The sequence below is a fragment of the Phodopus roborovskii genome, unplaced genomic scaffold (assembly GCF_943737965.1).
Source record: "Phodopus roborovskii unplaced genomic scaffold, PHOROB, whole genome shotgun sequence".
Classification (NCBI taxonomy): Eukaryota; Metazoa; Chordata; class Mammalia; order Rodentia; family Cricetidae; genus Phodopus; species Phodopus roborovskii.
In genome coordinates, this window is record NW_026125241.1 from 55,896 (window position 1) to 68,768 (window position 12,873).

General features: G+C 38.5%; 1 pseudogene; it reads right to left on the reverse strand.

Annotated features, from left to right (window-relative positions):
• Positions 1 to 129: 129 nt before the first annotated feature.
• LOC127227621 (actin-related protein 2/3 complex subunit 5-like protein) lies at positions 130 to 7,989 on the reverse strand (annotated as a pseudogene).
• Positions 7,990 to 12,873: the final 4,884 nt, after the last annotated feature.

Here is a 12,873-nt window from a genome sequence, read left to right on the forward strand (position 1 = left end):
AAATACATTTCAGCAGATATGTTTCCTGAAATATGTAGTTGGGAGCTGAGGAATATGGTCCATTGTCAGACCCTTCTTCACCAGCCTGAGCACCCAAAATTCTTCTTAAGGTAACATGATTCTTTTTTTTTAAACAGTCTTTCTTGCTGTTAGAACTATTATAATGTAGCCTAGTCCTCCTACAGATAAAGCCTTTTGGGGCCACTGGAGTAACACTGCGCTACTGTTTTCTGTGGGCTTCTCAAACCCTTTATAAATGTACTTCACAAACAGGCCAATGCCGTTTCTGTCCAGTAACTGCACAGCCTGCTCAATTTCGCTGCTCTTAGATTTTGTGAGAACTTTAATTCAGCACTACACCCTGGGCTCGGTCCTTCACAACTTGATTCTTGGTATTGATTGGAGAGTTCCACAAGGCTTCATGGAATGCCCCAAGCCTGTCCTCTTGCCACAGGAGCCCATCCACCTCGGTGCCGCCGCTGCCTCCCTCTTCCTGCTCCTCCACGAATTTGTTCTCGTCAAACTGGTCAATGTCCACCAACAAAAACCTGAGGACGGTGTGTTCCTGCGGCTGCCCAGCTGGATAAATTCCACTCCCCCCTCAGCACAGGGCAAGAAGCCACAACCAGGCAGCTCCTGCCCTCCTCCATGCGCGGCCACCTTGCCCCATAAACTCTATTTTCTATGCTGCCTTGTCATTTCTCTTATTCTGATATATTAAGATACCATATATAAGTTTATCAAGTTGATAGGTCTTATTATCCATGTACTTTTACAGCTTTTAGAATCGTGCCTAAACCATTGAGGCTGTAAGTAAATCTTGCTGAAATCTGTAGGATTGAAGGATATAAACAAATGTTGAGTATGACTCCGAAGTCTATTAAAGTCTTTAACATTCATTTCTTTCCTTTAGTTTTATTTTCAACATAGGATCTCATTCCGTTGCCTAGACTAACCTGATACTCACTGTGTAATCCAGGGTATCTTCCAAACATCAACCTTCTTGTACTTGCTACCAAATGCTAATGCTGCAGGTGTGTGCCAAAACACAGTGTAATTTCAATATCTTAACTCCAACTTTGTGTTTGTGTATCAATGAGGCTTTATTTATAAAGACTAAAATTTGAATTTCAAAGAACTTCCATGTGTCAATTTTAGGTTTTGAACAGATATTTCTTCACTGAAACCAAAATAACTAGAATTTATTGCTGCAATTTTACCATCCCAAGTATCATTGCATACATATCAAAAGATAGACTCAAAAGTCTTGTTAGAACTCTATTACAGCTGAGCATTGGTGGCACATGCCTTTAATCCCAGCACTCAGGAGACAGAAGCAGGTGGGTCTCTGTGAGTTCGAGGCCAGCCTGGTCTACAAAGAGAGTTCCAGAACAGGCTCCAAAACAATACAAAGAAACCCTGTCTTGAAAAACAGGAAGGAAGGAAGGAAGGAAGGAAGGAAGGAAGGAAGGAAGGAACTCAGTCTCATCCCAAAGCAAGTTAAGGCTTCTCAAAAGTCATTTGTTCCAAGCTCTAATCATCCTATTTTATGACGATGTACAGACAGATATCTACAGAGTATTCGAATTAAACATCAAAGAATATACATTCTACTCTGCCAAAGAATGTGCATACTATTCTGCAGGTTATAGAAGCTTTCCCAAAATATTCCACATCCTGAGACAAGAAACAACTCTTACAAATTGAGAGAAATTGAAGTAACACCATGTATCTATCTTATCTGACCACAATACCATAAAATTTAAAATCAACAGCAAGTGAATCTCTAGTAAGATTAAAAACTCGTGGAGCTTAAACGACACATTTCTGAATGATGAATGGGCCAAAGGACAAAGAAATTTAAATTTTCCTGGAAATAAAAGAAAGTGGAATCACAATGCAGCAAACTCTCTGGGACACATTAAAAGCAGTTCTATCAGGAAATGTGTAGCTCTAAACATTTGCATTTAAAAGTCAGAGAGTACATAAATAAGTGACTTCATGGTGTTACTCAAGAATTTTGAAAAGCATGGGATGGGGAGATGAGATGATGGGAGGAATAGAAGGGCAGAAAGGAGAGGGAACTGGGATCGGTATGTAATATAAGACTTTTTAATTTAAATAAAAATTAATTAAAGAGAATTTGGAAAAAAACAACAATCCAAAACCAAATCCAGCAGATTGTAAGAGATAACACAAAGCAATCAAAGCATAAATTAATGAAATGTAAACAAAGAAAACAATACAAAGAATCAATGAATCTAAGAGCTGTTTTTTGTTTGTTTGTTTTTGAGAAGATAAATAAATAAGATCCGCAGACTTTTGGCCCAAGTAACCAAAAGAGAAAAAAAAAAGGACTCAAATTAGTAGAAGCAAAAACAAACAGGGAAACATTACAATAGACACCAAAGAAAGTCAGTATATTATACAGATATTCTATACTCCATTAAGTAGAAAATCTATACAAAATGGAGAATTTTCTAGATTCATGCAAACCATCAAAGTTAAACCAAGAAGAGATCACAACCTAAACAGACCCATAACAAATGAGGGAACTGAAACCCCAATAAAAGCTTCCCAACTGAATAAAAATCCAGACCCAGGTGAATTCACAACAGAATTATACTGGGCTTTCAAAAAGGATCTACAACTAATACTTCTTGTTTTAAAAATCTCATTTTAATGAATGTTTACTTAAAATTTGAATATCTGTAACTTCTATAACCCCAGTTCCAAGAGATCTTACTCTCCCTCTGGCCTCCATACACACCAAGCATGCAGGAAAAATACATTTTTTTCTAAAAAGAATAACAGCTTTAAAACACCAGTATCTACTTTTTTAATATGCAAAGATTATGGAAGGAATATATTTTAAATATCAAAATATAAAATTTGAAATAATTAAACATTACTAATTAATTTGAAAACAAATCATATAAGTGATTTTTTATTTTCATTAAAAACTTAATTCTTCCTAAAGGAATACAGATTTGAATGACATACATTCATCCCATAAATACATTAGCAGCAAAACCTTCCCAGTAGAGTCCTTCCTCTACCCAAGCATAAGTGATTATTTTTAAAAGTCAATGTAGTATTTTCTTCAGATGCTGAGAGAAATTACTTTCAATCCATGAGTCTGACTGTGCAAAACTATGTTTTAGGAAGTAAAAATGTTTGGTGAAGTGGCAGTAGATTGTTCCCCCCTAAGACCTATGACCTCACGAGAATTGGAGTAAGTTCCTGTGTCAGGCGTGATTGCCCTCCTGTTGAGCAAGCCTTACGTCCAATTAGACAGCTGTTGATTACTGCCAAGATAGCAATGCCACTATTGCGCCCTTAGTGCTGCCCTTTCATGCCTGTCACTGTTGTGTATCGTACTGGCTGAGTCCCTCCCTTGGATGCTTGCATAGCACCTTCAACACAACTCCCACACCAAAGGCTCAGGGAACATCTCAGAAGAAGAGGTGGAAAGATTGAAAGAGCCAAGGGACTAGGAAATCTGCTGTGAGATTGTGTCCCCTAGAAATGACAGGGAAGCTGCACCCCCAATACCTCAATTAGTGTGGCTGGCTAAATCACTAAACAAGTGCAACACTGACAAGCCAACATGGAAAGAGAACATTTCATGGGGCTCCACCAATGCCAATGTCTCAACCCTGAAATCACATGCACATGATAACTCTAAACATGCTGAACAGGTTTTATTTAAATATGTATCGATATTTATGCATAGATAATAATTAATGAAAAAAGAGGGCAGAGGGAGCATGGGAAGGGCTAAGGGAGGGAAAAGGAGGGAGGAAATAATATAATTATATTTTAATTTAAAAAAATGTTTTTAAATCAGGGAAATGAGGCAAAGTGTAAATTGAATTCAGTGTGTTACCCAAAAGAAAGAGAAAGGGGGAAGTGAATATGAGAAAGAGCAATGCATTCAGGGCAAAACCTGGGAGAGCTGGACCGAGGGAATCTGACATGGATATGATCAACAGGCACTGTATATGTGTAAGCAATTTTTACAGCTCTTTTTAAATGTATATTTTAGGAAACAAAGTGCAATGCACTACAAAGTGTAAATGAGGGGCAATATAGTGTGTTTCAAGCTAACTAGGGTCAAGAAAATGATTTCCCATTGACTCTTGAGTAATGAGACAGAAAGTTGGCTTTCATTAGAGAGATGGTGTAATTCCCCTGCCCATTTGTCAGGAAAGGAGTTGAAGAATAAATACATTGATTCTATTGTTTATGCTCTATTTGGGGTAGGTGGGGGTTGGGTTTGTGTTTGTTTTTGTTTGTTTGTTGGCAGGGTCTCTCTAGCACTGGCTGTTCTGGAACTCACTATGTAGATAGACCAGGCTAGCCTTAAGCTCACAGAGATCTGCCTGGTTCTACTTCCCAAGTGTTGTGATTGAAGGTGAGTGCCTCTGTGTCCTGCCATTGATTTTTTTGTTTTGTTTTGTTTTGTTTTGTTTAAAGAGGTAACAGTGGAGGAAACATTTATAGGTAAATTTGATCCCTTCACTTCTTATATGTAACAATGGAACATGGGGTACCTAGTAGGAGTGTGTTCACCACCTCAATTGTGGTATTGGTTTCACAAGTGTCTAAATATTTCAACCCTTATCAACACTATGCAATAAAAATTTACTTTTTCCTTATATGGCAACAGGACCTTAAACATGAATAATATAGATCTGTGGTTCTCAACCTGTGGGTCCACGACCCCTTTGGGGGTCACAAATCAGATATCCTGCATGTCAAATATTTACGTTATGATTTACAACTAGCAACGTTACTGATAGGAAGAGCAATGAAATAAATTTACAGTTGGGAGCCATCGCATGAAGAACTGCATAAAACAGGAGCAACACTGGGAAAATTGAGAACCACCTACTGATGACAATTTGCATGTAGTAAGAAGTGAAGAAACAATAATTTTTAACTTCATGTAAGCTCTATATTCAAGTCTTGGAGAGGAGTTATCTCGGGATACACTAGAAATGTCTTGAATTAGGAATAGCCTTCTCTTTCCTTGTTTTGTTTTGTTGGTTTTTTTTTTTTTTTTTTTTTTTTTTTTTTTTTTTTTTTTGAGACAAAGTGTAATATGAGCCAGGCTGGCCAGTTCGATGATCTTAAACTTCTCACCCTCCTGCCTCCCAAATGCTGGGATTGCAGGTGTACCACACCACACCTAGTCTACATACCACTACATTCAGTTTATGGAGTGCTGGGCACTGAACCCAGGTGTAGTGAGATATTCACTTTGTCCGCATCTGTGGCACTGACCATGCCCATTGGGGATGGAAACAAGGGCGGAAGTGACCTGGGGAACTAGGTCTGAGGGGGAACCCAGAGCGCTCTCTGGCTGGCGAGATGTGGATAGGAGAGCTTCTGGTGGAACCTGCTGGTGTTCATCTATGTTGTAAGTTATTTCTCCCTGAATAAACACCTATTCGGCCTATTTGTTTATCCTGATCCTTATTAAACCACGATACCCAGGTCTTCATGTAAGCAAGCTAGAACTCTATCAACACAACTACTTCTACAGACCCTGTTACATTTACTTTTCAGATCTAGAATCAAATTGTGTTCATAAAAGAAACTCAAGTGCTAAGGTTTAGCTCAGTCAAACAGCACTTGTCCAGCATGTGTGAAGCCTTTAGTTTCACTACCAGCACCAACCAATAAATGATAATAAACTGTAAAACTGGATCTCTATAGAGCATATTCTCAACGGCGGGCTTATGACCCAACCTTGCCCCCTTCTGCTGTCTGAACACTATCTGTGAGGTAGATCATGGCAGTCCTCTTCTCTAATACCCAAGTGTCTCTTCATATACTTGAAGATGAAGAGCACTGCACTCAAAGTCCATTTGGTGAGTCGAGGAAGAGTGCCCCCCAAAGGCTAGTAAATTTGGTCCCCAGTTGGTGAAAAGATTTTGGGAGGGGTTAGGAGGTGTGACCTAGTGGAGGAGGCGTGTCACTACAGGTGGGCTTTGCCACTGGTTTCAAAAGCACCTGGGCATTCACAGTTAGCTCTCTGCCTCATGCTTGCGGATCAAGATGTGTGCCCTCAGCTGCTGCTCTCAAGCCACACCCATCCGCCTGCTGCCCACCACCATGATGGCCATGGACTCTAACCCTCTGAAACTTGAGTCCCCAAATCAACTCTGCTGTGAGTTGCCATGGACATGATGTCATATCCCAGCAATACAAAAGCAGCTTGTTGCAGTTCACATGGCTGTGCCTTGCTGCCCCCATTCAGTCTTTCTATGTATTCTTCCCACACAAACCCCACCCAGTCAGAGGGGCCACATTCCTACCAAGTTTCACCGTTCTTTTACTTTACTTTCAGGGACAATAGCTTACCACTAAGTTCCTTTCTATCCTTCCTCTGATCTATTCTCCTCTATAATACTTTTTTGTCTTCTGAAATACCCCCAGAATCATGTTTATTTTAGCAGATACTTGTATCTTCACACTGGAAGGTCAGTGACATGAAGGCAAGGCTATCTGACTAGTTGTCTCATACCTGGCATCTAGAGGTATATAATCAATAGTAATCAATGGCATTTTGCTTTTTAGTGAAAACTAGAATTTACACGTTCTGCATGGTTTTGCTTCCATGGCTTCTTCATCATGGTGGATTCTCTCCTAAAAGTGTGAGACAAAACAAACCCTTTCTTCTTTAAGCTGCTTTCTGGTTTTTTTGTTTGTTTGTTTGTTTGTTTGTTTTAGGGTTTTTTTCAGGTGTTTTGATGTAGCAATGGGACAAATACATTGAGAATTTCTATACCGTCTAGCTGAGACCCATATTCAGGGGGGCCTGAGTCAATCCCATGCTGGATTCCCAGCTATCAGTCTGGGGGCCCATAAAATTATTTTTTAACTTTTGGACTTTTTTTTTTTTTTTTAGTTTTTCTCTCTCTGTATTTGTCCTGTTCCTCTTTTTGTATCTGTTTCTCTCTCTCTTTTTTTCATTTTAATGTAGTATATGACTAATGCTCTATTTTCATTTTCGTTGCTATGATTAGCCTGACAAACTTAGAAGAAACAGGACTTACTTCAGCTTAAAATTCCAGGTTACAGTTCATAATTTTGAGGATATTGAACGAGGAACTTCAAACAACTTGTCACATTGACTCCACAGCTAAGAGCAGAGAGAAATGAATAAACAGACGCCTGCTCACTTGCTTGCTTACCTGTGTTCAGCTCAAATTCCCCCCACCCTTATATAAGTCAGGACTCCCTGACTAGTGCATGGTATCACCTACAGTGAGCTGGTTCTTCTCACACTAATTAATGTAATAAGACAGTCCCCCACTGACTTACCCACAGACCAACCCAATATAGACAACCATTCTTTGAGACCATTTTCCTAGGTGACTTAGATTGCACCAAATTGGCAATAAAACTGACTAACACATTCTACTATTTGTCAATTTCACACATAAACACATCAGTTTTGAACAATAACTTTAACTGCTTGTCCCCACGGATTCAGAGGTTTTTTTTTTCCCATAATACAAAATATAGTCCAACCTTAAAAGCCCAGAATTGCTCTATAATTCCAAGTCACTTAAGTGTGAGATTCTATTAAATTTTTAAGAATTATGTAATTCTAACATATAATGGCAAAGAGTAATATTCTTGTTCTAAAGGGGAAGAATTGTAGCATCACAAGGAATGATGAGAACAAAACAAAGCCAAATCTAGAAGGGAAAACACCAAGTCATATAGCTCAATGCCCCAGCATCTGAGACTTGTTTCCTGAGCTCCAGGTAAAGTTTAGGACATTTCCTATCACTGACCTTCAGTGCCAACCTGATCAACACACAGGTTCTTAGTCAAGGTATCATGTGAACAGCCCTTGTCTCTGTTCCTGATAGACTCTCCATTGCTTTTCAAGAGCCCATGAATCAGGAACAAACTGTCCACATTTATCTCATTATTCTTATATTTCAAGATTCCACTAAAATGGCCCATTAAGCATGGTTCCAATATCCACTGGATTTTCCACCTCAATACACCTAATACTTCCACATTCTTCCCACAAAAATAATTCAAGGGGGAACTGGGGATATGGATCAATGATTAAGAGCACATGCTGCGCTTCCAGATGAATTGGGTTTGATTCCCAGCATGGCACAGCCTTCTCTGATGTGAACGCCCAACGTCATAAAGCCAGCACAGTGGCTTGACAAAGATCCAGCATCTGCCATGACACTTTTGGTTTTGATCTCCACATGTTGCATACTTGGGGGGCTTTTGATATTTGTACAACTTTTAGATATTGGATTGATGAAAATTTTCTTATGAATCATTTATGCTGCTTCTCAGCTTCCCCAAGAAAGTCCTAAGTATACTATTCCCTCTGTTTAGGGAGATATCCTTATCTACTTGAAGGTCTTTGTTATGACTTAGAGGTTGTGACACACATAAAGAAGCCAAAGATCAGCCGGGCAGTGATGGTGCATGCCTTTAATCCTAGCACTTGGGGAAACAGGCAGGCAGATCTCTGTGAGTTTGAGGCCAGTCTGGACTACAAGCACATTCCAGGACAGCCAGGAAAACTCTGTTTCCAAAAATCAAAAATAAATAAATGCAGAGATCTTTTTATTCAAACATCTGCCCCAAGTAATCATTCAAGACCTTAAATAAAGTCAACCTTAAAAGGTCAACAAGATTCAGTGGGCTACAGAAGTTGACCACGGTTCAGATTACAAACCTTTTCCTACTATATGCTCAGACAATTATGTGGTATATGTAGCAACAAAATTATATTAGCTGAAGTTATCTCTGCCCTGCAGAATGACTTCTATTAATGAGCAAAGAAGGGTGTGAAAAGTAGGAGGTGTCAGAACCTCCCTCTGTTAGAAAAGTTAGCTCCTGCAGAGCCACTGTGGTGTCATATGACCAGGGAACAAAAGAATGCCAGGATTAGACATACAAACAAATTCTATAAAGATGTTAAATATAACATTGCTTTATGCCAGGAAGTAAATGGTAACTGCAACAGCTTTGGCCTGAGGGTTTTCCTTGGGCACTCTGACCATTAAGAGTTAGTAAGACACTGCCCAGAACATGGCAAACTGCCTAGGCTGTCATGGAGATTATTTCTGTCCAGCATCCTCAATGCCACAAGAGCTACTAGCCTGAAAACAGGCTGCCATATATTTCTAGATTCTTAAAAGTTGAGTTATGGGGTTGATGAGTAAAAATTATTATAAAACATAACTATTAATGAAGACTAAACTTGAGGAAAAATGGTTGTGAAAGTTAACACTGTTCTGTCACAGTTCATCAGTGATAAATAAACTTATGATACCACATGTGCAAGAAAACAAGTTAAACCTATGTCCAGAAATGAAAATGTTATTATCTCTGTTTTGAAACAACATCAATCTATCCCAACTTACTGAATTCTGTATAAATAAAGAAGCATTCCGGCTGCTACTTAGTCAGGTTGCAAGAGTCTCACCACCACCATGGCCTGGCCATTTTTTTCCTTCACCTATTCCTTACCTCCTCTCTGGAACCTGTCAACCACCAGGACATCCCCCTGGCACCAGCACCAAAATCACAACTACTCACAACTACCTTTAACTCTAGAAATTTCTACACGTCTAGGTGCCTCAAACACCTGTATACATGTGGTGCACATAAACTATCACAGGTATAAACACATATAATGTAAATAAAATGAATAAATGTGTTTTAAAAATAGTTAAAGGCATAAAATCTACATGGTTGGGAATAACATAGTCACAACTTCACTCCTGGTACAATTTCTGTTTTAGTTTCATTTCTGTTCCTGTGGGAAAAAAAAATACCCAAACAAAAAACAACTTAAGGGAAATGGATTCTTTGTAGTATACAATTCTATGTACTAGTTTATCATTGAGATGTCAAGGAGACAGAAACATCAAACAGCCTGTCACACCACATCCACTAGAGCAGAAAGGAATGAATGCATGTCTGCTCGCTTGCTTGCTTATGCTCAGCTCAATTTCTGCATTCTTACATAGGTCAGGAACCCCCTACCTAAGGAATAGTGTTGTTCATAAGGGCTGGGTCTACCCCCATAAATTAATTAAGCCAATCCCTCACAGACATGCCTGCAGACAATCTCTCATGGAGACCCTCTTTCCAGGTGATTCTAGGTTATACCAAGTTGACAATTAAAGCCAACCATTACATTGACAGAGACAGGGAGAGTAGAACTAAATAACTCAGTCCTAGGCCTAGGAACAGGGTCAGGAGGCGGGTGAAAGTGCAGAATTTGTCACCCTAGAAGTAGCAGTAACCAAGACTTCCTACCACAAATGCCAGAACATTGTTTCTTACCATTATTATTTAGCACAGCAGTAGAGTTAGTAACAACAAATTCAGTGTATAAACAACTGTATCAACTTATCTCTATCTGAATATAAACTTAGGTCTATCTAACCCTCCCCAAATGAAAGGTCTAAATGGAAAAACTGGTAAAAAATGGTTGACAGATGTATCTTTATAAGCACGATATTTAACAACTTGAACAGACATACATAAAGGTTCAAGTACCAGAACTACTTTCTGCTTGCTAAGGAAATAACAAACTCTGGAACTATTTAGAATTTCTTTTCTCATTTCTGGACAGCCTCATTCATGATATACACTACAGCATACATAAATACATACATACATATGTATGTATGTGTGTGTACACATGTATATATAGATTCATACATGAATATTCAAATATACAATTTTATGTATTTGAAAACATGAAATAAGACCCTGGAATGTTTTTAGGCACACAAACTGGCATGTTTCAATGAGAGCTAATTAAGCTAAGAATAAGGGGGTTTGATATCTCATTTGGATACAAACCAAAATGATGATTTTTTTTCATATCAGTTTTCTGTGTGTTTACATGTGTGCATATACTTTAGCAACAATTTAATAATTCCCACTGAAACTCCATCACCACCAGGGGAAGTAGCCAGTTGATTTCCACTTTCTTGCCCAACAGTAATCCTCTACCTAGCTCTCATAATAAGGTTGGGACTAAGGGACCAAGACACTACACAGAGGCCCAGTGCAAAAAAAAATTAGAAGTTAAAAATAAAATAAATTCTTTTATTGCCTCTAAAAAATTCTGAACACCAAATATATCAATGTGCACACATGACTGCTTTGATAACATTTTAATAAATCCCATTGATACCATCACCAAAACTATAATCAATATGATACTACTACTTGACTATCAAATAATAATCCCCTTTGCTATTCTTACATTAGGTCTGTAGCTGAGGAATTTGAACATAAGACACATTGGTAGAACTTTAAAGATGTTCCTTGTGTTTGCCCTTTCTCTCCTGAAAATGGAGAAAGATACTAAGGCATCTTTACCTTCAGAAGCACATTTTTAAATAATTAACCTTACTGATTTTTTTGCGCAGTATTAATAACATAAAATTTTTCAATGAAATTTTAAGAGCAAAGGAAATTGATAAAGACAAGAAATTGCTAGCTAGGCCTAAGGTTATACATATTAAGATCAAGATACCATTGCTGTGTTTTAATAATCTGACTTTGAATGTTTTCTACAGATAGTAAATTCTTCAAACTAAAGATGACCATCTCACTGACAAACAAAGATGACCTTTAAGTACTGGAAGCATGAGTATTAAAAAGAAAGCAGAACTGTGATGCACCAAGTATAAAGAATCTTTCTGTGTTTGTTGAAAGCCTTTTTGAGTTGCCTAGCACTAAGGCTGCCACATGTTAAAATCTATGTAAAAAAGAGTTTCTTCCAAATGAGATTCTTCAAATGCTCATGAGAGAGAAGAAACTATATCGATTGAATCTGTGCAGTGGGGAGAAAACAATGTGTCTTCCATTTTATTAGAGTCTGGGAGAGAAGCCACAAGGCAAGCAAGCTATAACTCCTGGCAGCTGCAGGAAGAAGGGATGAAAGAGAGAGGCAGTCCTGCCTTTGAGTTAGAGCAAGCCATAGAGAGCTGCAAAAAGCTGTTAATGGGGATCTTCAGAGAAAATGTGGGAAACCCTGAGTATCAGAAAAAGTATGCTTAGGGTCTTGGTCAGAGTCCAAAAACAGAGTAGAAAGGGGAAAAATCAAAGTTATTATTTTTGACTTAGAATTCAAAAATAGGCAGGCTTAGCAACAAAGATCTGCAAAGTAACAGTCATGTCTCACTTTTTATCATGAATTATATCTTTTAATGTGCACAAATGATTCTCTTAAACTACAAACACACTAGCAATATCAACAAATGTATAGTTACACATATTAATTTTAACATGTATTAATTACAATTATTAATAGGATTTAATGTGGTATTACATAAGCTTGCAGCATGCACTAAATCCAGCCTCTTTTTATCCACCCTTAATACACACAAACACAAACATACACATGTGCACACACATCCCTCTCAACCTCCATTAATAACTATTCTACTTTCAGAACATTTTTTTACCCTCCATACCCAAAAGGTAGAACATGATTGTTGTGGTTTGGATGAAAATGGCCCCCATAAGCCCATAGGGAGCAACACTATTAGGAGGTATAGCCTTGTTGAAGTATGTGTGGCCTTGTTAGAGGAAGTATGTCACTGGGGGGGTGGGCTTTAAGGTTTCAGAAGCTCAAGCCAGGCCCAATGGCCTACTCTGTTCCTACTGCCTGCAGATCCATATGTAGAACTCTGCTTCCTCTCCAGCACCATATCTGCCTGTGTGGCACCATGCTCCCTGCCATGATGATAATAGATTTAACCTCTGAACTGTAAGCCAGCCTCAATTAAAGTTTTCCTTATAAGAGTTGTTGTGGTCATAGTGTCTCTTCACAGAACAGAAACCCTA